Source organism: Triticum dicoccoides, chromosome 3A (assembly GCF_002162155.2).
Source record: "Triticum dicoccoides isolate Atlit2015 ecotype Zavitan chromosome 3A, WEW_v2.0, whole genome shotgun sequence".
Taxonomy (NCBI): Eukaryota; Viridiplantae; Streptophyta; class Magnoliopsida; order Poales; family Poaceae; genus Triticum; species Triticum dicoccoides.
The window spans coordinates 764338120-764360351 of NC_041384.1; the positions used below are offsets into that span (position 1 = coordinate 764338120).

The following is a 22232-nucleotide window of genomic DNA, read 5'->3' on the forward strand; positions in this document are numbered from 1 at the left end:
ACTGAACTGAGTTCCCATTCTGTAAAGAACAACCATCCATGTTCCTCTATCTATCTATGTTATTAGTTTGTACTCCAAAACAAGTCGTGTACTATTAGCGCCATGTAATTGTTGATTCGGCTATTTACTATGTTGGATATACATCATGTTTACGAAGAATCACATTGGTGATTCTGCCCGAGCCTAATGAGGCCGGCTCATAATTAATCCCATGTGTCTATATACTTGCTCCATGGATGCAGGGCCGTCTCCAGAAATTTGGGGGCCCGGGACGAAAATCAAAATAGGGCCCTATTTTTTAAACCATATATAACTGAAGAACTAATGCAAGTAAAGCATACTCTCACTTAATTATTTAACTGCAAATATATCTTATTGTAAATATTTAGGAAATATATCAAATACTAACGGTAAAATAGTAAAAATGGTACTAAAGGAATACACTTATAAACTGACCTCATTTTCAACCAAAAAGCAGCATTCTTCTAGTATTTCTTGATATGAAATCTTCGATCAAATCTTCATAATTAATCTTCTCCAAGACATCATTTTCAAGTGCTATTGTTGCCAATCCATTCAGTCTTTCTTGTGTCATTGTAGAACGCAAGTAGGATTTCAACAACTTGAGTTTAGAAAAGCTCCTTTCCGCAGATGCAACTGTCACAGGAATGGTTAAAACAATTCTGTATGCGATAACAGCATTAGGATATATTAAGGAACGCTTCTTCAAAAAGTTCAGAATATCAAGTGGGCCCATAGATTTCTGAAGTGAGCCCTGCAGAAAAAGTAGTTCGCAACACAATTCAAGTCCATCAATATCTTTATGTTCTCCACTCTTAAGTGCATCTTCAAGATTAACACACGCAGCCAATAAACTCTTGTCATCCAAGGATCGCAGCCTATCTGAAGTAAACAAGAAACCAAATATTTTTTCATACCCCTCATACTGTTCAAATCTCGTGTTAAGTGAAACTATAGCTTGATCAACAATATGCAGAAAATAATTGACCCTAAATGACTCCTCTGCTGATTGTGAAACAATAGATGGATCATCTGCACCCTCACCAAATTGCCTTTTTCTTTTGATTTTATGCTTGGTGCGGAACTCTGGATTAATATCCATCTCCTTTGCAATTTCTTTTGCAACTTCCAGTGCTTTTGAAAAGCCAGATTCTCTATACTTAGTGAAGAAAGAAATCAAGCCCTTTATAGACTCAATAGCAATATCAATAAGCATATCCTTTGACTGCAACTCTTTGCTGATCAAATTAATAGCTGATAATATTTCATACCATATGATTATTGACACTAAGAATTCAAAGTCACAAAGATTATTTTCTGCCAATGATTGAGCTTCACTACTTGTCGATGGATCTTTATCATTTTCAGCCACTTGTAGTAGAGCCTCCCTTATTTCTGGTAGTTGAATCCTTACAGCCTTAACACTATCAACACGACTCTCCCACCTAGTAGATGACAATGACTTGAGAGTCACTCCTGATATGTTATTTTTCAGAATTTGCCATCTTTTAGTAGAGTTAGCAAATGTTGTGTAGATGCGTTGGATAACTCCAAAAAAATCGGATGCTTTACGACAAGACTTTGCCATATCACATATTGTCAAATTCAGACTATGACAAACACAAGCTGAATAAAAAGCTCTCCGATTTATTTTCAAGACTTTACTTTGTACCCCTTTATGTATTCCCTTCATATTTGACCCATTATCATATCCTTGCCCTCTCAGATTGTCAATATCAAGGTCAAGAGTTTTCAATTCATTTTTTAGAGCATCAAACAATCCTTGCCCAGTGGTATCATTCACATCCAAAAAACCTAAGAATGATTCTTCAATGCAAAAAGAACCTGAAGATGCATCAACATACCTAATTATCAAAGACATCTACTCTTGGTGGCTTGCATCGGGAGTACAATCAAGTAAAACGGAGAAGTACTTTGCTTCTTTTACCTTCTTAACGATTTCAAGCCTGATTGCAGCAGCGAGCAAATTTATTAGTTCATTCTGGATGGAAGGACCGAGATAATGAACACGGATTTTATCATTTGTGATGCGGTCAACATGTTCTTTTATAACTGGGTCAAATTCTGCCAACATTTGAACCAATCCTAAGAAATTTCCATTACTATCTTGGTACACCTTGCTATTACTGCCACGAAATGCTATATTATGTTCTGCAAGAAATTTCACAATCAAAAGAATCCTTAGCAAAACTTTTCTCCAATGCTCCCTTCCCTTTTCAAGTTCTTGCTGAGCAACTTTATCAATTGTTTGATTCTTCTCCAACCTGAGGCGCAAATCATACCAACTACTCATATTTGTGACACGTTCTCTACCATTTTCATGCTCTTTGAGTCTACTGATAAGATGATGCCAGTCACTGAAGCCATCATTTGCTAACTGACCTCTCACATGTCCCTTCCTTAGCAATTTGCAGCAAAAACAGAATACTTTGTCAAGATCTTTGCTGTACACAAGCCACTCTCTATCACACTTTTCTCCATTCGAGAGAACTCTAGTGTACGCTAGTGCAGAAAACCTTCTACCAAATTTGTCTGTAGGACCATGCTCAATAGACAAGTCTCTTTTAGGACCTTTTTGCACCAAAATATCAATCATTGTAGGATTAAGTGCATCCCATGTTCCGGGATCAAATATATCAGGTTGAACAGAATTATTTGTGTTATCAGCAATATTAGCATCATCACCTTCAGCAGCAATATTAGCACCTTCATCAACATGATTAGAATCATCACCTTCAGCAGCAATATTAGCACCTTCATCAACATGATTAGAATCATCACCTTTGTCAACATTGTTAATATCATCACCTTCATCAGTTTCACCAATGTGAGCCTCAGCCTCTTCTGGATCACCACCGGGTGCATCATAAATATTAGCATCTAGAGTTTGGTTTTGAGAATTGGGTTGAGGTTCTTTCACAAAAAAATTATCGAGAGCGCCCTTTTGTTTTCGAGTATCTTCTTTTACTTTTTGTTTCTTCCTTCGCTTTGAAGCACCAGAATCATACCTCCTTCCTGGATGCATGATTCTTTCTGTTTAATAAGACAAACATATCTGAATCAATTCAAAGTCTGAGAATTATAGCTATAAGAAAATACAAAAGGATTTCACCCTGATGTAAGATTTTGAATGTTTCCTTTAACAAAAAAGCAGCCTACAACCTACTGTCTACACTGACGAAATAAATTAGGGCTTGGACGCTTTGTCTACAACTACAAGAACCAGTGCCTGACAAGAATCAAGAACTTACCCTGGCAAGGGAAGGGATCAAGGGATGATGTGCGCTGGGGCATGGCCGGTCGGCGGCCGCGTATCGCGTACACGGTGTCGCCCCCTGCCTGCTCGATGCGTTTGTGGCTCAGCCGCCGTCTACCCCTGCTACCCTTTCGACTGCGTGCGATCGAATCGGGACGGGAGTTACGGAAGCAAAACGGGCTACAGAAGCTACGTGCGTTCGTGCCTGGGATCGCTAGAATGGGCTGCCTGAGATTGCGTTTTTGGCTGGGCCTTATACATATTACATGCTCGACTGGGGCCCCCAAAATTTTGGGGCCCTGTGCGGTCGGCCAATTTGGCCTTCCTCCTCAACGGGGCTGCATGGATGGTGCGGGTCTTTGAAACACGGGTGCCAATGCATCCGATTTGGAAACAACAATTAATAAAAACAAAAGAGTAAACTAGTTCTGGAACTTTTAGATGGGTTAATTATCCTTTTGCCCTCAGTGGTGTCCATGTGCTCATTTTTGCCCTCAGATGCGAATTGTCCTCTGTTTTGCCCCTAGTCCGAGCACAGAAACTATGACGAGGCCAAACGACCATATTTGAGTCCATTCCGTCCACCGGCGTTAGTGGTTGTGGGTCCGGAGCTTACACGTGGGACCGCGTGGACGTGGGTCCGAAGCTGACATGTAGGCCCATGCAACTAAATCCCCAAATCTTTCTAGCTCACACCCATCCGCCTGGTCGGCTGTCCTGCGCCGCCGCCGCCACCTGCGCCGCGGCCAGCGCCTGCCCCGCCACCACCTGCACGGCCTGCTCCGCCACTACCTCCCTGCGCCTATGCTCCATGGATACCTGTGACGCCCACCACCTTCTTGCAACGCCACGGGTGAGGCGCCCGCCACCTGCTCGATCCGCGGCGCGGCCTCCTTCCGTGCGCCCGGCCGGAGCGCTCAAAGGTGGGGGGCTGCTGGAGCTATTTAAACTAGGAGGAAGAACCCTAGGGCGAAATGGTGAGCATCGGCGACCCCGGAGTATTTAGCGAGGCAAGCATCGGGCCGGAGATCCGTCGCATCCACGACTGGGTAAGTCTCGCCTCTTGTTTAGATTGAGCTTAGTTGTGCATTTGAACACTCGATTCAAGTAGGTTTGTCCAATTAGTGTGTTGATTGCGTCTCTGTTTTTCGCCGGTTAGGATGGAGTTGCAGTTTGCTTTCATGGTGCACATTAGAAGGGACCGGTACATGTTCGATGCAAAGGATAAGAAGAAATACCAAGGAGGTTTTGATTATCGGTTGCCAATGGCTAGTAATTGGAGTTTCAGACAATTTGGGGAGGTAATTTGTAGCCAATATCCTTGGGGTTTGCTTGATGAAGTGGTATACAAATACTATGATGGGGAAAAGAATTGGGTGACAGTTAGTAATGATGAAGAGCTAGCTACCATGTTTGTTAGGCATAAAGAGAAAGATAATTTTCATGTGAGGCTGCAAGTTGATGTGCTTGAGCAGGCATTTGGAACTAGGATGGCGGGTGCAACATCTCGGGGAGAACCAAGTCGTCGTAATGGCATCTCTAGCCAGAACAGTACAGTTGGTGCACGGCGACGTGGTGGCTAGACAAGTGTGGGCAACAACAGTAGAGCCCCCCCCCTTGAAGTGGAGCTTGATGGCTACAATTCTGGGGTTGATGAAGAGAAGCTATATTCTGATGTTATTCGGAATTTACGACGGGCACCTTGGACTGAAAATCAAGATGAGGCTCACAATGCAGTCCGTGTGGATGACGACGCGATGGGTGAGGACGAAGACCTTGCAGCTGTTGAATGGGACCCTTTGAACCCTCATATGGAAGAAGGTACAGTTTTTGCATCCATGAATGAGTGTAGAAATGCACTTGTGACATACTGCATCAAGGTAGAACGTACTTTCAAAGTTGACAAGAGTGATCAAGTACGTTACAGAGTGCACTGTCCGACTGAAGGTTGTCCATGGAGGCTGCTTGCATCTAAAATGCGGAATAGCACTAATGTTCAGATCAAAGTGAACCCTTTTAAGCACACATGCCAGGAATCAACCCTTAGGAAGGATACAATCAGTAGAGCCAAGTCAAGGTGGGTGGCAGAAGAAGTAAAGAAGTGGGTGAAAGAAAACCAGCAAGTGGGTCCAAAGGAATTGCAGAAGAACATCAAAGATAAGTTCAAGATAGATTTACCATACATGAGGTTGTTCAATGGTAAACAACATGCTATGGATTCTATTTATGGTATCTGGCAGGAAATTTTTCAATTGTTGTATTCATTCAAAGGTGAAGTGGAGAGGACAAGCCCAGGTAGTATTGTAGATATTGATCACCACACCGTGGAGTACACATCCAGGGGAGTGACAAAGACCAAGGAATGCTTTAGGAGGGTTTTTGTCTGCTTTGAGGCTTGTCGCCGGGTTTTTTTGGCAGGCTGCAGGCCTTATTTGGCTGTTGATGCCACTTTTCTCACAGGGAGGTTTAAAGGACAGTTAGTAGCAGCTTGTGTAGTTGATGCACATAGTTTTGTATTTCCAGTTGCCTATGGTGTGCTGGAGACAGAGTCTGAGGAGAGCTGGACTTGGTTTTTGCATAATCTCCGCCGAGCTATTGCACATCCCAATGGGTTGGTCATTCATACAGATGCCTGCAAAGGTTTAGAAGTGGCCGTGGACAATGTGTTCCCTGGAGTAGAGCATAGGGAATGCATGCGTCACCTTGCTGCAAATTTCATGAAGAAATTCAAAGGAAAGGTGTATACCGACAATTTATGGCCAGCATCTTTGACATGCAGTGTGAAGAAGCACAACTACCACTTGAGGCAGTTATACATGAATCCCAAAGTGAAAGAATACTTGGAAACACACCACTCCAAGTTATGGGCCAGAAGCCAATTCAGTGAAGTGAGCAAAGTTGACTATGTGCACAATAATCTAGCAGAGTCTTTCAACTCAACGATCCGGAAACTAAAGGGTCATTATGTGGTGGATTTGCTTTACAAGATAAGGATAGAATACATGCAGAAATTTCATTATCGTGCAGGAATAGCCGAGGCAAAATTCATGGGCCACATTATCATCCCTGCCGTGATGAATGAACTGAAGCAGAAGACAACAGGCTTGGAAATGAACATGACTCTTTGCTCGGGTACCACAGCAGAGATATCATATTTGGATAAAGAGAAGAGGGAATGGAGATATCCAGTGGATTTAGAAGCTAGAACTTGCAGTTGTAGGCAATGGCAGATAACTGGGTTGCCATGCATTCATGCCTTGTTTTTCATCACTTCTCTCCCAGGTCAGGGAACATACAATAGTATGTGCATGATTACTACTCTGTTGCATGGTTCAAAGCCACATATGCTTATGCCTTGCCTGCTATGGAGGGAAAACAACAATGGGACATGGTGGACCCTGGATTCAAGCTTTGCGCTCCAATTCTGAAGAGAGCAGCAGGTAGACCAAGGAAGAGTCGAATCAGACCTCGCAGCGAAGGAGCTGGACTTGGAGCGAGGAAGCGTAAGTGCACAAGGTGTGGTGGGTCTAGTCATTTTGGTAAGTATTGTGATAACACAGTAGATCCAGCGTTTGGAGAGAGTTTCGATGAAGGCTTCGATGAAAATGTTGGTCAGCAGCCGGTTGCCTCAACAGATGATGAAAATGATGGTCAACAGCCGGTTGCATCAGATGAGGATTTTGACGAGGTTCCAAATGATGATGGTCAACAGCCGCATGATTTTGACGATGATCCAAAATATCCTCCAAATAATGATTCAAGTGAGGCTCCAAATGGTGATCCAAGTGAGGCTCTAAATGGTGGTCATGGTGATCCAAGTGAGGCTCCAAATGATGATCCAAGTGAGGCTCCAAATGGTGACCAACCTTCTGTTGTTGTGAGTTCTGCTAGGTATGTAAATCTTGCAAGGGTCAAATACTACTGTACATCTATCACTTGACATGATCTCATTACCATTTATGTTTTGCACAGCTCTATGGTAGGTTTGAAGAAGACGTGCAAGGTACCGACAACCAAGAGAAGAAGAGAAGAAACAAAGAGCACAAGGTGCACGAGGAGCAAAGTGATGGCAAGAAGCTCAAGGAACAGACAGAAGCCCCAACGCTATCTATGAATAATTATGAAACATTATGAATAAAGGATGATGTTGTATTATGAAACATTTATCACTTGACATGTTGTATTTCTGTTGGATGATGTTGGACCTATGTTAGAAGTATGTTTGGCATGATGTTTAAATATCTGTTGGATGATGTTTGAATGAGCACATGGTTTTTCCTTTTTTGATTTTTTTGAATTTTGGTTTGCTCATTTAAATTCTGGTCAAACCTAACTTTGACCAAGATTTAAACAAGTCTAAAACGTCGAAACGAAAAACTAAGCCTGGATACTTCTTAGTCAATCCAAAATTAAGTTATGGTGAGCTTTTTGAAATTTTCATGAAAAATGTGCTAAAAAGAGGGGTCCAAAGGTAGGGTAAATGACCTCATTTCTAAGCAAAAAAAAATTCGACCTTGTCTAAATCAGCCAAATAACTTTCCTACACATATATTCTATATGTACAGACTATGTGCGCTGGTTTTTCCATTTTTTTGATTTTTTAATTTGTTTTGCTCATTTGAATTCTGGTCAAACTTAACTTTGACCAAGATTTAAACAAGTGTAAAACATCAAACTGAAAAACTAAGCCTGGATCCTTCTTAGTCACTCCAAAATGAAGCCGTGGTTAGTTTTTTGAAATTTTCATGTTCATTTCCCCAAAACACTTCTCTTCACTTCATACAAGAGAGTTTGAGATACTCAAGATATAATACAATACACATGATCTTATCATTTAAATGTATGTAAAGCTTGTTTATCAACTTAAATCGTTAGTATATGACATAAGAAGACTACGTGCACAGGTTTTTTATTTTTCTGATTTTTATTTAATTTATTATGCTCATTTGAAATATGGTCAAACATAGCTTTGGCTGCTCCAAACCCCTCCCAAACCCAAGTTGATCAAAGCATATAGTTTTATACAGACTTGCGGTGAAGCCTGTATTTACAAGAAAGTGACTGGGAGCACTACAACATTTCTGATAAGTATATGTGAATGACATATTGTTGATCGGAAATAATGTAGAATTATTCTGCAAAGCATAAAGGAGTATTTGAAAGGAGTTTTTCAAAGAAAGACCTCGGTGAAGCTACTTACATATTGAGCATCAAGATCTATAGAGATAGATCAAAATGCTTGATAAGTTTTTTCAATGAGTACGTACCTTGACAAGATTTTGAAGTAGTTCAAAATGGAACAGTCAAAGAAAGAGTTCTTGCCTGTGTTACAACGTGTGAAATTGAGTAAGACTCAAAACACGACCACGACAGAAGATAGAAAGAGAATGAAAGTCATTCCCTATGCCTTGGCCATAGGTTCTATAAAGTATGCCATGCTGTGTACCAGATCTATTGTATACCCTACACTGATTTTGGAAAGGGAGTACAATAGTGATCTAGGAGTAGATCACTTGACAGCGGTCAAAATTATCCTTAGTGGAATAAGGATATGTTTCTCAATTATGGACGTGACAAAAAGGGTTCATCGTAAAGGGTTACGTCGATGCAAATTTTGACACTGATCTAGATGACTCTAAGTCAATCTGGATACATATTGAAAGTGGGAGCAATTAGCTAAGATTAGCTCCGTGCAGAGCATTGTTGACATAGAAATTTGCAAAATACACACGGATCTGAATATGGCAGACCCGTTGACTAAACTTCTCTCACAAGCAAAACATGATCACACCTTAGTACTCTTTGGGTGTTAATCACATAAGCGATGTGAACTAGATTACTGAATCTAGTAAACCCTTTGGGTGTTGGTCACATGGAGATGTGAACTATGGATGTTAATCACATGATGATGTGAACTATCGATGTTAATCACATGGTGATGTGATCTAGATTATTGACTCTAGTGCAAGTGGGAGACTGAAGGAAATATGTCCTAGAGGCAATAATAAAGTTATTATTTATTTCCATATTTCATGATAAATGTTTATTATTCATGCTATAATTGTGTTAACCGAAAACATAATATATGTGTGAATACATAGACAAACAGAGTGTCACTAGTATGCCTCTACTTGACTAGCTCGTTAATCAAAGATGGTTATGTTTCCTAACCATGGACAAAGAGTTGTTATTTGATTAACGGGATCACATCATTAGGTGAATGATCTGATTGAGATAACCCATTCCATTAGCTTAGCACCCGATCGTTTAGTATGTTGCTATTGCTTTCTTCATGACTTATACATGTTCCTATGACTATGAGATTATGCAACTCCCGTTTGCCGGAGGAACACTTTGTGTGCTACCAAACGTCACAACGTAACTGGGTGATTATAAATGTGCTCTACAGGTGTCTCCAAAGGTACATGTTGGGTTGGCGTATTTCGAGATTAGGATTTGTCACTCCGATTGTCGGAGAGGTATCTCTGGGCCCTCTCGGTAATGCACATCACATAAGCCTTGCAAGCATTGCAACTAATGAGTTAGTTGCGAGATGATGTATTATGGAACGAGTAAAGAGACTTGCCGGTAACGAGATTGAACTAGGTATTGAGATACCGATGATCGAATCTCGGGCAAGTAACATACCGATGACAAAGGGAACAACGTATGTTGTTATGCGGTCTGACCGATAAAGATCTTTGTAGAATATGTGGGAGCCAATATGAGCATCCAGGTTCCGCTATTGGTTATTGACCGGAGACGTGTCTCGGTCATGTCTACATTGTTCTCGAACCCGTAGGGTCCACACGCTTAAGGTTTCGATGACAGTTATATTATGAGTTTATGAGTTTTGATGTACCGAAGGAGTTCGGGGTCCCGGATGAGATCGGGGACATGCCGAGGAGTCTCGAAATGGTCGAGACGTAAAGATCAATATATTGGACGACTATATTCGGACATCGGAAAGGTTCCGAGTGGTTCGGGTATTTTTCGGAGTACCGGGGAGTTATGGGAATACGGGAGAAGAAGTATATGGGCCTTATTGGGCTTTAGGGGAGAGGGAGAGGCAGGCCGCGCCCCTCCCCAAGGCCTAGTCGGAATTGGACTAGGGGGAGGGGCTGCGCCCCCTCCTTCCTTCTCTTCCCTCTTCCCCTTCCTTGTCTCCTACTCCTAATACTTGGAAGGACTCCTAGTTGGACTAGGAAAGGGGGAATCCTACTCCTGATGGGAGTAGGACTCCCCTAGGGCGCTCCATAGAGAGGACGGCCCTCCCCTCCTCCACTCCTTTATACACGGGGGCAGGGGGCACCCCATAGACACACAAGTTGATCTTCATGATCGTTCTCTTAGCTGTGTGCGATGCCCCCCTTCCACCATAATCCTCGATAATATTGTAGCGGTGCTTAGGCGAAGCCCTGCGACGGTAGAACATCAAGATCGTCACCACGCGATCGTGCTGACGGAAGTCTTCCCCGACACTTTGCTGGATCGGAGTCCGGGGATCGTCATCGAGCTGAACGTGTGCTAGAACTCAGAGATGCCGTAGTTTCGGTGCTTCGATTGGTCGGATCGTGAAGACGTACGACTACATCAACCGCGTTGATATAACGCTTCCGCTTTCGGTCTACGAGGGTACGTGGACAACACTCTCCCCTCTCGTTGCTATGCATCACCATGATCTTGCGTGTGCGTAGGAAATTTTTGAAATTACTACATTTCCCAACAGTGGTATCAGAGCCTAGGTTTTATGTGTTGATGTTATATGCACGAGTAGAACACAAGTGAGTTGTGGGCGATATAAGTCATACTGCTTACCAGCATGTCATACTTTGGTTCGGCGGTATTGTTGGATGAAGCGGCCCGGACCGACATTACGCGTATGCTTACACGAGACTAGTTTTACCGCCGTGCTATGCACACAGGTGACTAGCGGGTGTCAGTTTCTCCAACTTTAGTTGAACCGAGTGTGGCTACGCCCGGTCCTTGCGAAGGTTAAAACAGCACCAACTTGACAAACTATCGTTGTGGTTTTGATGCGTAGGTAAGATTGGTTCTTGCTTAAGCCCATAGCAGCCACGTAAAACTTGCAACAAACAAAGTAGAGGACGTCTAACTTGTTTTTGCAGGGCATGTTGTGATGTGATATGGTCAAGACGTGATGAGATATAAGTTGTTGTATGAGATGATCATGTTTTGTGGAAGTTATCGGCAATTGGCAAACGCCTTATGGTCGTCTCTCTATTGCATAAGATGCAAGCGCCAAACAATTGCTTTACTTTATCGCTATGCGATAGCAATAGTTGCAAGAGAAATAGTTGGCGAGACGTCCACGTGACGACACATTGATATAGATCAAGATGATGGAGATCATGGTGTCATGCTGGTGACGATAGAGATCATGACAGTACTTTGGAGATGGAGATCAAAGGCACAAGATGATCATGGCCATATCATATCACATATTTTGATTGCATGTGATGTTTATCTTGTATACACCTTATTTTGCTTATTTCGACGGTAGCTTTATAAGATGATCTCTCACTAAATTTCAAGATATAAGTGCTCTCCCTGAGTATGCACCGTTGCCAAAGTTCGTCGTGCCCAGACACCACGTGATGATCGGGTGTGATAAGCTCTACGTCCATCTACAACGGGTGCAAGATAGTTTTGCACACGCAGAATACTCAGGTTAAACTTGACGAGCCTAGCATATGCAGATATGGCCTCGGAACACTAGAGACCGAAAGGTCGAGCGTGAATCATATAGTAGATATGATCAACATAGTGATGTTCACCATTGAAAACTACTCCATCTCACGTGATGATCGGACATGGTTTAGGTGATTTAGATCACGTGATCACTTAGATGATTAGAGGGATGTCTATCTAAGTGGGAGTTCTTAAGTAATATGATTAATTAAACTTAAATTTATCATGAACTTAGTCCTGGTAGTATTAGCATATCTATGTTCTAGATCAATAGCTCGTGTTGTTGCTTCCCTATGTTTGTTTTGATATGTTCCTAGAGAAAAACTATGTTGAAAGATGTTAGTAGCAATGATGCGGATTGGATCCGTGATATGAGGTTTATCCTCATTGCTGCACAAAAAAATTATGTCCTTGATGCACCGCTAGGTGACAGACCTATTGCAGGAGCAGATGCAGACGTTATGAACGTTTGGCTAGCTCAATATGATGACTACTTGATAGTTTAGTGCACCATGCTTAACGGCTTAGAATAACGTCATGGACCATATGAGATGTTCCAGGAGTTGAAGTCAATATTTCAAGCAAATACCCGAGTTGAGAGATATGAAGTCTCCAATAAGTTCTATAGCTACAAGATGGAGGAGAATCGCTCAAGCAGTGAGCATGTACTCAGATTGTCTGGGTACTACAATCGCTTGAATCAAGTGGGAGTTAATCTTCCAGATAAGATAGTGATTGACAGAATTCTCTAGTCACCATCGCCAAGTTAGTAGAACTTCGTGATGAACTATAGTATGCAAGGGATAACGGAAACGATTCCCAAGCTCTTCGTGATGCTAAAATCGACGAAGCTAGAAATCAAGAAAAACATCAAGTGTTGATGGTAGACAAGACCACTAGTTTCAAGAAAAGGGCAAAAGGAAGAAGGGGAACTTCAAGAAGAACGGCAAGCAAGTTGCTGCTCAAGTGAAGAAACCCAAGTCTGGTCCTAAGCCTGAGACAAAGTGCTTCTACTGCAAAGGGATTGGTCACTGGAAGCGAAACTACCCCAAGTATTTGGTGGATAAGAAAGGATGGCAAAGTAAACAAAGGTATATTTGATATACATGTTATTGATGTGTACTTTACTAGTGTTCATAGCAACCCCTCAGTATTTGGTACTAGTTCAGTTGCTAAGATTAGTAACTCGAAACGGGAGTTGCAGAATTAACAGAGACTAGTTAAGGGTGAAGTGACGATGTGTATTGGAAGTGGTTCCAAGATTGATATGATCATCATCGCACACTCCCTATACTTTCGGGATTAATGTTGAACCTAAATAAGTGTTATTTGGTGTTTGCGTTGAGCATAAATATGATTTGATCATGTTTATTGTAATACGGTTATTCATTTAAGTTAGAGAACAATTGTTGTTCTATTTACATGAATAAAACCTTCTATGGTCGTACACACCGACGAAAATGGTTTGTTGGATCTCGATTGTAATGATACACATATTCATAATATTGAAGCCAAAAGATGCAAAGTCAATAATGATAGTGCAACTTGTTTGTGGCACTACCGTTTAGGTCATATTGGTGTAAAGCGCATGAAGAAACTCCATGCTGATGGGATTTTGAAATCACTTGATTATGAATCACTTGATGCTTGCGAACCATGTCTCTTGGGCAAGATGACTAAAACGCCGTTCTCCGGAACAATGGAGCAAGCAACAGATTTGTTGGATATCATACATACTGATGTATGTGGTCCGATGAATATCAAGGCTTGCAGCGGGTATCATTATTTTCTGACCTTCACAGATGATTTGAGCAGATATGGGTATATCTACTTGATGAAACATAAGTCTGAAACATTTGAAAAGTTCAAAGAATTTCAGAGTGAAGTGGAAAATCATCGTGACAAGAAAATAAGGTTTCTACGATCTGATCGCAGAGACAAATATTTGAGTTACGAGTTTGGTCTTCAATTAAAATAATGTGGAATAGTTTCACAAATTCGTGCCACCTGGAACACCACAGCATAATGGTGTGTCCTAACGTCATAGCCGTACTTTATTAGATATAGTGCAAATCTATGATGTTTCTTACCAATTTACCACTATCGTTTTTGAGGTTATGCATTAAAGACAGCTGCATTCACGTTAAAAAGGGGCACCATCTAAGTCCGTTGAGACGACACAATCTGAACTGTGGTTTGGCAAGAAACCAAAGTTGTCGTTTCTTAATGTTTGGGGTTGTGATGCTTATATGAAAAAGTTTCATCCTGATAAGCACAAACCCAAATCGGAGAAATATGTCTTCATAGGACACCCAAAGGAGACTGTTGGGTACACCTTCTATCACAGATCCGAAGGCAAGACATTCGTTGCTGAGAATGGATACTTTCTAGAGAAGGAGTTTCTCTCGAAAGAAGTGAGTGGGAGGAAAATAGAAAACTTGATAAGGTAATTGTACCATCTCCCTTATTGGAAAGTAGTTCATCACAGAAATCTATTCTTGTGACTACTACACCAATTAGTGAGGAAGCTAATGATGATGATCATGTAACTTCAGATCAAGTTACTACCGAATCTCGTAGGTAAACCAGAGTGAGATCCGCACCAGAGTGGTACGGTAATCCTGTTCTGGAAGTCATGTTACTAGACCATGACGAACTTGCGAACTATGATGAAGCGATGATGAGCCCAGATTCCGCAAAATGGCTTGAGGCCATGAAATCTGAGATGGGATCCATGTATGAGAACAAAGTGTAGACTTTGGTTGACTTGCCCATTGATCGGCAAGCCATAGAAAATAAATGGATCTTCAAGAGGAAGACGAACGCTGATAGTAGTGTTAATATCTACAAAGCTAGAATTGTCGCAATTTTTTTCGACAAGTTTAAAGGTGTTGACTACGATGAGAGTTTCTCACTCGTATCTATGCTTAAGTCTGTCCGAATCATGTTAGCAATTGCCGCATTTTATGAAATCTGGCAAATGGATAAACAAAACTGCATTCCTTAATGGATTTATTAAAGAAGAGTTGTATTTGATGCAACTAGAAGGTTTTGTCAATCCTAAAGGTGCTAACAAAATATGCAAGCTCCTGCGATTCATCTATGGACTGGTGCAAGCATCTCGGAGTTGGAATACACGCTTTGATAAGTTGATCAAAGCATATAGTTTTATGCAGACTTGCGGTGAAGCCTGTATTCACAAGAAAGTGAGTGGGAGCACTACAACATTTCTGATAAGTATATGTGAATGACATATTGTTGATCGGAAATAATGTAGAATTATTCTGCAAAGCATAAAGGAGTATTTGAAAGGAGTTTTTCAAAGAAAGACCTCGGTGAAGCTACTTACATATTGAGCATCAAGATCTATAGAGATAGATCAAAACGCTTGATAAGTTTTTTCAATGAGTACATACCTTGACAAGATTTTGAAGTAGTTCAAAATGAAACAGTCAAAGAAAGAGTTCTTGCCTGTGTTACAAGGTGTGAAATTGAGTAAGACTCAAAACACGACCACGACAGAAGATAGAAAGAGAATGAAAGTCATTCCCTATGCCTTGGCCATAGGTTCTATAAAGTATGCCATGCTGTGTACCAGATCTATTGTATACCCTACACTGATTTTGGCAAGGGAGTACAATAGTGATCTAGGAGTAGATCGCTGGACATCGGTCAAAATTATCCTTAGTGGAATAAGGATATGTTTCTCAATTATGGACGTGACAAAAAGGGTTCGTCGTAAAGGGTTACGTCGATGCAAATTTTGACACTGATCTAGATGACTCTAAGTCTCAATCTGGATACATATTGAAAGTGGGAGCAATTAGCTAAGGGTAGCTCCGTGCAGAGCATTGTTGACATAGAAATTTGTAAAATACATACGGATGTGAATATGGCAGACCCGTTGACTAAACTTCTCTCACAAGCAAAACATGATCACACCTTAGTACTCTTTGGGTGTTAATCACATAAGCGATGTGAACTAGATTACTGAATCTAGTAAACCCTTTGGGTGTTGGTCACATGGCGATGTGAACTATGGGTGTTAATCACATGATGATGTGAACTATCGATGTTAATCACATGGTGATGTGATCTAGATTATTGACTCTAGTGCAAGTGGGAGACTGAAGGAAATATGCCCTAGAGGCAATAATAAAGTGATTATTTATTTCCTTCTTTCATGATAAATGTTTATTATTCATGCTATAATTGTAATAACCGGAAACATAATACATGTGTGAATAAATAGACAAACAGAGTGTCACTAGTATGCCTCTACTTGACTAGCTCGTTAATCAAAGATGGTTATGTTTCCTAACCATGGACAAAGAGTTGTTATTTGATTGACGGGATCACATCATTTGGTGAATGATCTGATTGACATGACCCATTCCATTAGCTTAGCACCCGATCATTTAGTATGTTGCTATTGCTTTCTTCATGACTTATACATGTTCCTATGACTATGAGATTATGCAACTCCCGTTTGGCGGAGGAACACTTTGTGTGCTACCAAACGTCATAACGTAACTGGGTGATTCTAAAGGTGCTCTACAGGTGTCTCCAAAGGTACATGTTGGGTTGGCGTATTTCGAGATTAGGATTTGTCACTCCGATTGTCGGAGAGGTATCTCTGGGCCCTCTCGGTAATGCACATCACATAAGCCTTGCAAGCATTGCAACTAATGAGTTAGTTGCGAGATGATGTATTACGGAACGAGTAAAGAGACTTGCCGATAACGAGATTGAACTAGGTATTGAGATACCGACGATTGAATCTCGGGCAAGTAACATACCGATGACAAAGGGAACAACGTATGTTGTTATGCGGTCTGACCGATAAAGATCTTCGTGTAGGAAATATGCCCTAGAGGCAATAATAAAAGTGTTATTATTATATTTCTTTATTCATGATAATAGTCTTTTATTCATGCTATAACTGTATTATTCGGAAATTGTAATACACGTGTGAATACATAGACCACAATATGTCCCTAGTGAGCCTCTAGTTGACTAGCTCGTTGTGATCAACAGATAGTCATGATTTCCTGGCTATGGACATTGGATGTCGTTGATAACGGGATCACATCATTAGGAGAATGATGTGATGGACAAGACCCAATCCTAAGCCTAGCACAAAGATCGTGTAGTTCGTATGCTAAAGCTTTTCTAATGTCAAGTATTTTTTCCTTAGACCATGAGATTGTGCAACTCCCGGATACCGTAGGAATGCTTTGGGTGTAACAAACGTCACAACGTAACTGGGTGGCTATAAAGGTGCATTACAGGTATCTCCGAAAGTGTCTGTTGGGTTGGCACGAATCGAGACTGGGATTTGTCACTCCGTGTAAACGGAGAGGTATCTCTGGGCCCACTCGGTAGGACATCATCATAATGTGCACAATGTGACCAAGGGGTTGATCACGGGATGATGTGTTACGGAACGAGTAAAGAGACTTGCCGGTAACGAGATTGAACAAGGTATCGGTATACCGACGATCGAATCTCGGGCAAGTAAAATACCGCTAGACAAAGGGAATTGAATACGGGATTGATTAAGTCCTTGACATCGTGGTTCATCCGATGAGATCATCGTGGAACATGTGGGAGCCAACATGGGTATCCAGATCCCGCTGTTGGTTATTGACCGGAGAACGTCTCGGTCATGTCTGCATGTCTCCCGAACCCGTAGGGTCTACACACTTAAGGTTCGATGATGCTAGGGTTATAAAGGAAGTTTGTATGTGGTTACAGAATGTTGTTCGGAGTCCTGGATGAGATCCCGGACGTCACGAGGAGTTCCGGAATGGTCCGGAGGTAAAGATTTATATATGGGAAGTCCTGTTTTGGTCACCGGAAAAGTTTCGGGCGATATCGGTATTGTACCGGGACCACCGGGAGGGTCCCGGGGGTCCACCAAGTGGGGCCACCTGCCCCAGCAGGTTGCGTGGGCCAAGTGTGGGAGGGGACCAGCCCCTAGGAGGGCTGGTGCGCCCCCCACAAGGGTGCATGGCGCAAGAGAGAGTGGGAGGGGGCAAACCCTAGTCCAGATGGGCCTTAAGGCCCATATTGGTGCGCCTCCCTCTCCTCTCCCCTCTTGGCCGCCACCCCCTTTGCCATCTAGGGCTGGCCGCCGCCCCTAGGGGGTGGGAAACCCTAAAGGGGGCGCAGCCCCCTTCTCCCCTATATAAATAGAGGCCTGGGGCTGCCCATAACACATGAGAACTTCTCCTCTTGTTGGTGCAGCCCTGCCTCTCCTCCTCCTCCTCTCCCATGGTGCTTGGCGAAGCCCTGCGGGATTGCCACGCTCCTCCACCACCACCACGCCGTTGTGCTGCTGTTGGATGGAGTCTTCCTCAACCTCTCCCTCTCTCCTTGCTGGATCAAGGCGTGGGAGACGTCACCGGGCTGTAGTGTGTTGAACGCGGAGGTGCTGTCCGTTCGGCACTAGATCATCGGTGATCTGAATCACGACGAGTACGACTCCATCAACCCCGTTCAATTGAACGCTTCCGCTTAGCGATCTACAAGGGTATGTAGATGCACTCTCCTTCTACTCGTAGCTGGTTTCTCCATAGATAGATCTTGGTGACGCGTAGGAAAATTTTGAATTTCTGCTACGTTCCCCAACAGTGGCATCATGAGCTAGGTCTATTGCGTAGATTATTTGCACGAGTAGAACACAAAGTAGTTGTGGGCGTTCATTTTGTTCAATATGCTTACCGTTACTAGTCCAATCTTGTTTCGGCAGTATTGTGGGATGAAGCGGCCCGGACCGACCTTACACGTACTCTTACGTGAGACAGGTTCCACCGATTGACATGCACTTGGTGCATAAGGTGGCTAGCGGGTGCCAGTCTCTCCCACTTTAGTCGGAACGGATTCGATGAAAAGGGTCCTTATGAAGGGTAAATAGCAAATTGGCATATCACGTTGTGGTCTTGCGTAGGTAAGAAACGTTCTTGCTAGAAACCCATAGCAGCCACGTAAAACATGCAACAACAATTAGAGGACGTCTAACTTGTTTTTGCAGGGTATGCTATGTGATGTGATATGGCCAAAAAGATGTGATGAATGATATATGTGATGTATGAGATTGATCATGTTCTTGTAATAGGATTCACGACTTGCATGTCGATGAGTATGACAACCGGCAGGAGCCATAGGAGTTGTCTTTATTTTTTGTATGACCTGCGTGTCATTGAAGAACGCCATGTAAACTACTTTACTTTATTGCTAAACGCGTTAGTCATAGAAGTAGAAGTAGTCGTTGGCGTGACAACTTCATGAAGACACGATGACGGAGATCATGATGATGGAGATCATGGTGTCAAGCCGGTGACAAGATGATCATGGAGCCCCGAAGATGAAGATCAAAGGAGCTATATGATATTGGCCATATCATGTCACTACTCTATTTGATTGCATGTGATGTTTATCATGTTTATGCATCTTGTTTACTTAGGACGACGGTAGTAAATAAGATGATCCCTTACAAAATTTCAAGAAGTGTTCTCCCCTAACTGTGCACCGTTGCTACAGTTCGTCGCTTCTAAGCACCACGTGATGATCGGGTGTGATGGATTCTTACGTTCACATACAACGGGTGTAAGACAGTTTTACACAACGAAAACACTTAGGGTTAACTTGACGAGCCTAGCATGTGCAGACATGGCCTCGGAACACGGAGACCGAAAGGTCGAGCATGAGTCGTATAGTAGATACGATCAACATGAAGATGTTCACCGACGTTAACTAGTCCGTCTCACGTGATGATCGGACACGGCCTAGTTGACTCGGATCATGTAATCACTTAGATGACTAGAGGGATGTCTATCTGAGTGGGAGTTCATAAGATGAACTTAATTATCCTGAACATAGTCAAAAGACCTTTTGCAAATTATGTCGTAGCTCGCGCTATAGTTCTACTGTTTAGATATGTTCCTAGAGAAAATTATAGTTGAAAGTTGATAGTAGCGATTATGCGATCAGTAGAAAGCTTATGTCCTTAATGCACTGCTCAGTGTGCTGAACCCCAAATGTCGTTTGTGGATGTTTCGAACATCGAACATACACGTTTTGATAACTACGTGATAGTTCAATTAAATGGTTTAAGTAGAGGCACCAAAGACGTTTTCGAAACGTCGTGGAACATATGAGATGTTTCGAGGGCTGAAATTGGGATTTCAGGCTCGTGCCCACGTCAAGAGGTATGAGACCTCCGACGATTTTCTTAGCCTGCAAACTAAGGGAGAAAAGCTCAATCGTTGAGCTTGTCCTCAAATTGTCTGAGTGCAACAATCACTTGAATCGAGTGGGAGTTGATCTTCCAGATGAGATAGTGATGTTTCCCCAAAAGTCATTGCCACCAAGCTGCTAGAGCTTCGTGATGAACTATAACATATCAAGGATAGAGATGATGATCCTTGAGGTATTCGCGTTGTTTGACATCGCGAAAGTAGAAATCAAGAAGGAGCATCAATTGTTGATGGTTGATGAAACCACTGGTTTCAAGAAGGGCAAGGGAACGAAGGGATACTTCATGAAACGGCAAATCAGCTGCTGCACCAATGAAGAAACCCGAGGTTGAACCCAAACCCGAGACTAAGTGCTTCTGTAATAAGGGGAACAACCACTGGAGCAAGATTACCCTAGATACTTGGTGGATGAGAAGGCTGGCAAGGTCGATAGAAGTATATTGGATATACATTATGTTAATATATACTTTACTAGTACTCCTAGTAGCACCAGGGTATCAGATACCGGTTCGGTTGCTAAGTGTTAGTAACTCGAAATAAAAGTTACGGAATGAAACGGAGACTAGCTAAAGGTGAGCTGACGATATGTGTTGGAAGTGTTTCCAAGTTTGATGTGATCTAACATCGCACGCTCCCTCTACCATCAAGATTAGTATTAAACCTGAATAAGTGCTCTTGCACCTATATGAATGGTTTATTGAATCTTGATCGTAGTGATACACATTTTCATGCCAAAAGATATAAGATAGTAATGATAGTACCACTTGCTTGTGGCACTGCCATGTAAGTCATATTGGTATAAAACGCATGAAGAAGCTCCATGTTGATGGATCTTTGGACTCACTCGTTTTTGAAAAGTTTGAGACATGCGAACCATGTCTATTGGTGTATATGCATGAAGAAACTCCATGCAAATGGATCGTTCGGACTCACTTGATTTTGAATCACTTGAGATATGCAAATCATACCACATGGGCAAGATGACTGAAAAGCCTCATTTTCAGTAAGATGGAACAAGATAGCAACTTGTTGGAAGTAACACATTTTGATGTGTGCAGTCGAATGAGTGCTGAGGCATGCAGTGAATATCATTATGTTCTTACTTCACAGATGATTCGAGTAAATGTTGAGTATATTTACTTGATGAAACACAAGTCTGAATTATTGAATGGTTCAAGTAATTTCAGAGTGAAGTAGAAGATCATTGTGACAAGAGGATAGAATGTCTATGATATGATCATAGAGATGAATATCTGAGTTACGAGTTTTGGCACACAATTAAGACATTGTGGAAATTGTTTCGCAATTAATACCGCCTGGAACACCATAGTGTGATGATGTGTCCGAACATCATAGTTGCACCCTATTGGATATGGTGCGTACCATGATGTCTCTTATCGAATTACCACTATTGTTCATGGGTTAGGCATTAAAGACAACCACATTCACTTTAAATAGGGCACCACGTAATTCCGATGAGATGACACCGTATGAATTAAGGTTTAGAGAAACCTAAGTTGTCGTTTCTTAAAGGTTTGGGGCTGCGACGCTTATGTGAAAAAGTTTCAGGATTAAGCTCGAACCCAAAGCGGATAAAATGCATCTTCATAGGACACCCAAAACAGTTGGGTATACCTCCTAATTCAGATCCGAAAGCAATATGGATTGTTTCTTGAATCGGGTCCTTTCTCGAGGAAAGGTTTCTCTCGAAAGAGTTGAGTGGGAGGATGGTGGAGACCTGATGAGGTTATTGAACCGTCTCTTCAACTAGTGTGTGGCAGGGCACAGGAAGTTGTTCCTGTGGCACCTACACCAATTGAAGTGGAAGCTTATGATATTGATCATGAAACTTCGGATCAAGTCACTACCGAACCTCGTAGGACGACAAGGACATGTACTACTTCGGAGTGGTAAGGTGATCCTGTCTTGAAAGTCATGTTGCTAGACAACAATGAACCTAC

General features: G+C 42.1%; 1 pseudogene; it reads right to left on the reverse strand.

Annotated features, from left to right (window-relative positions):
* Positions 1–463: 463 nt before the first annotated feature.
* LOC119273344 lies at positions 464–4111 on the reverse strand (annotated as a pseudogene).
* Between the last annotated feature and the right edge of the window lie 18121 nt (positions 4112–22232).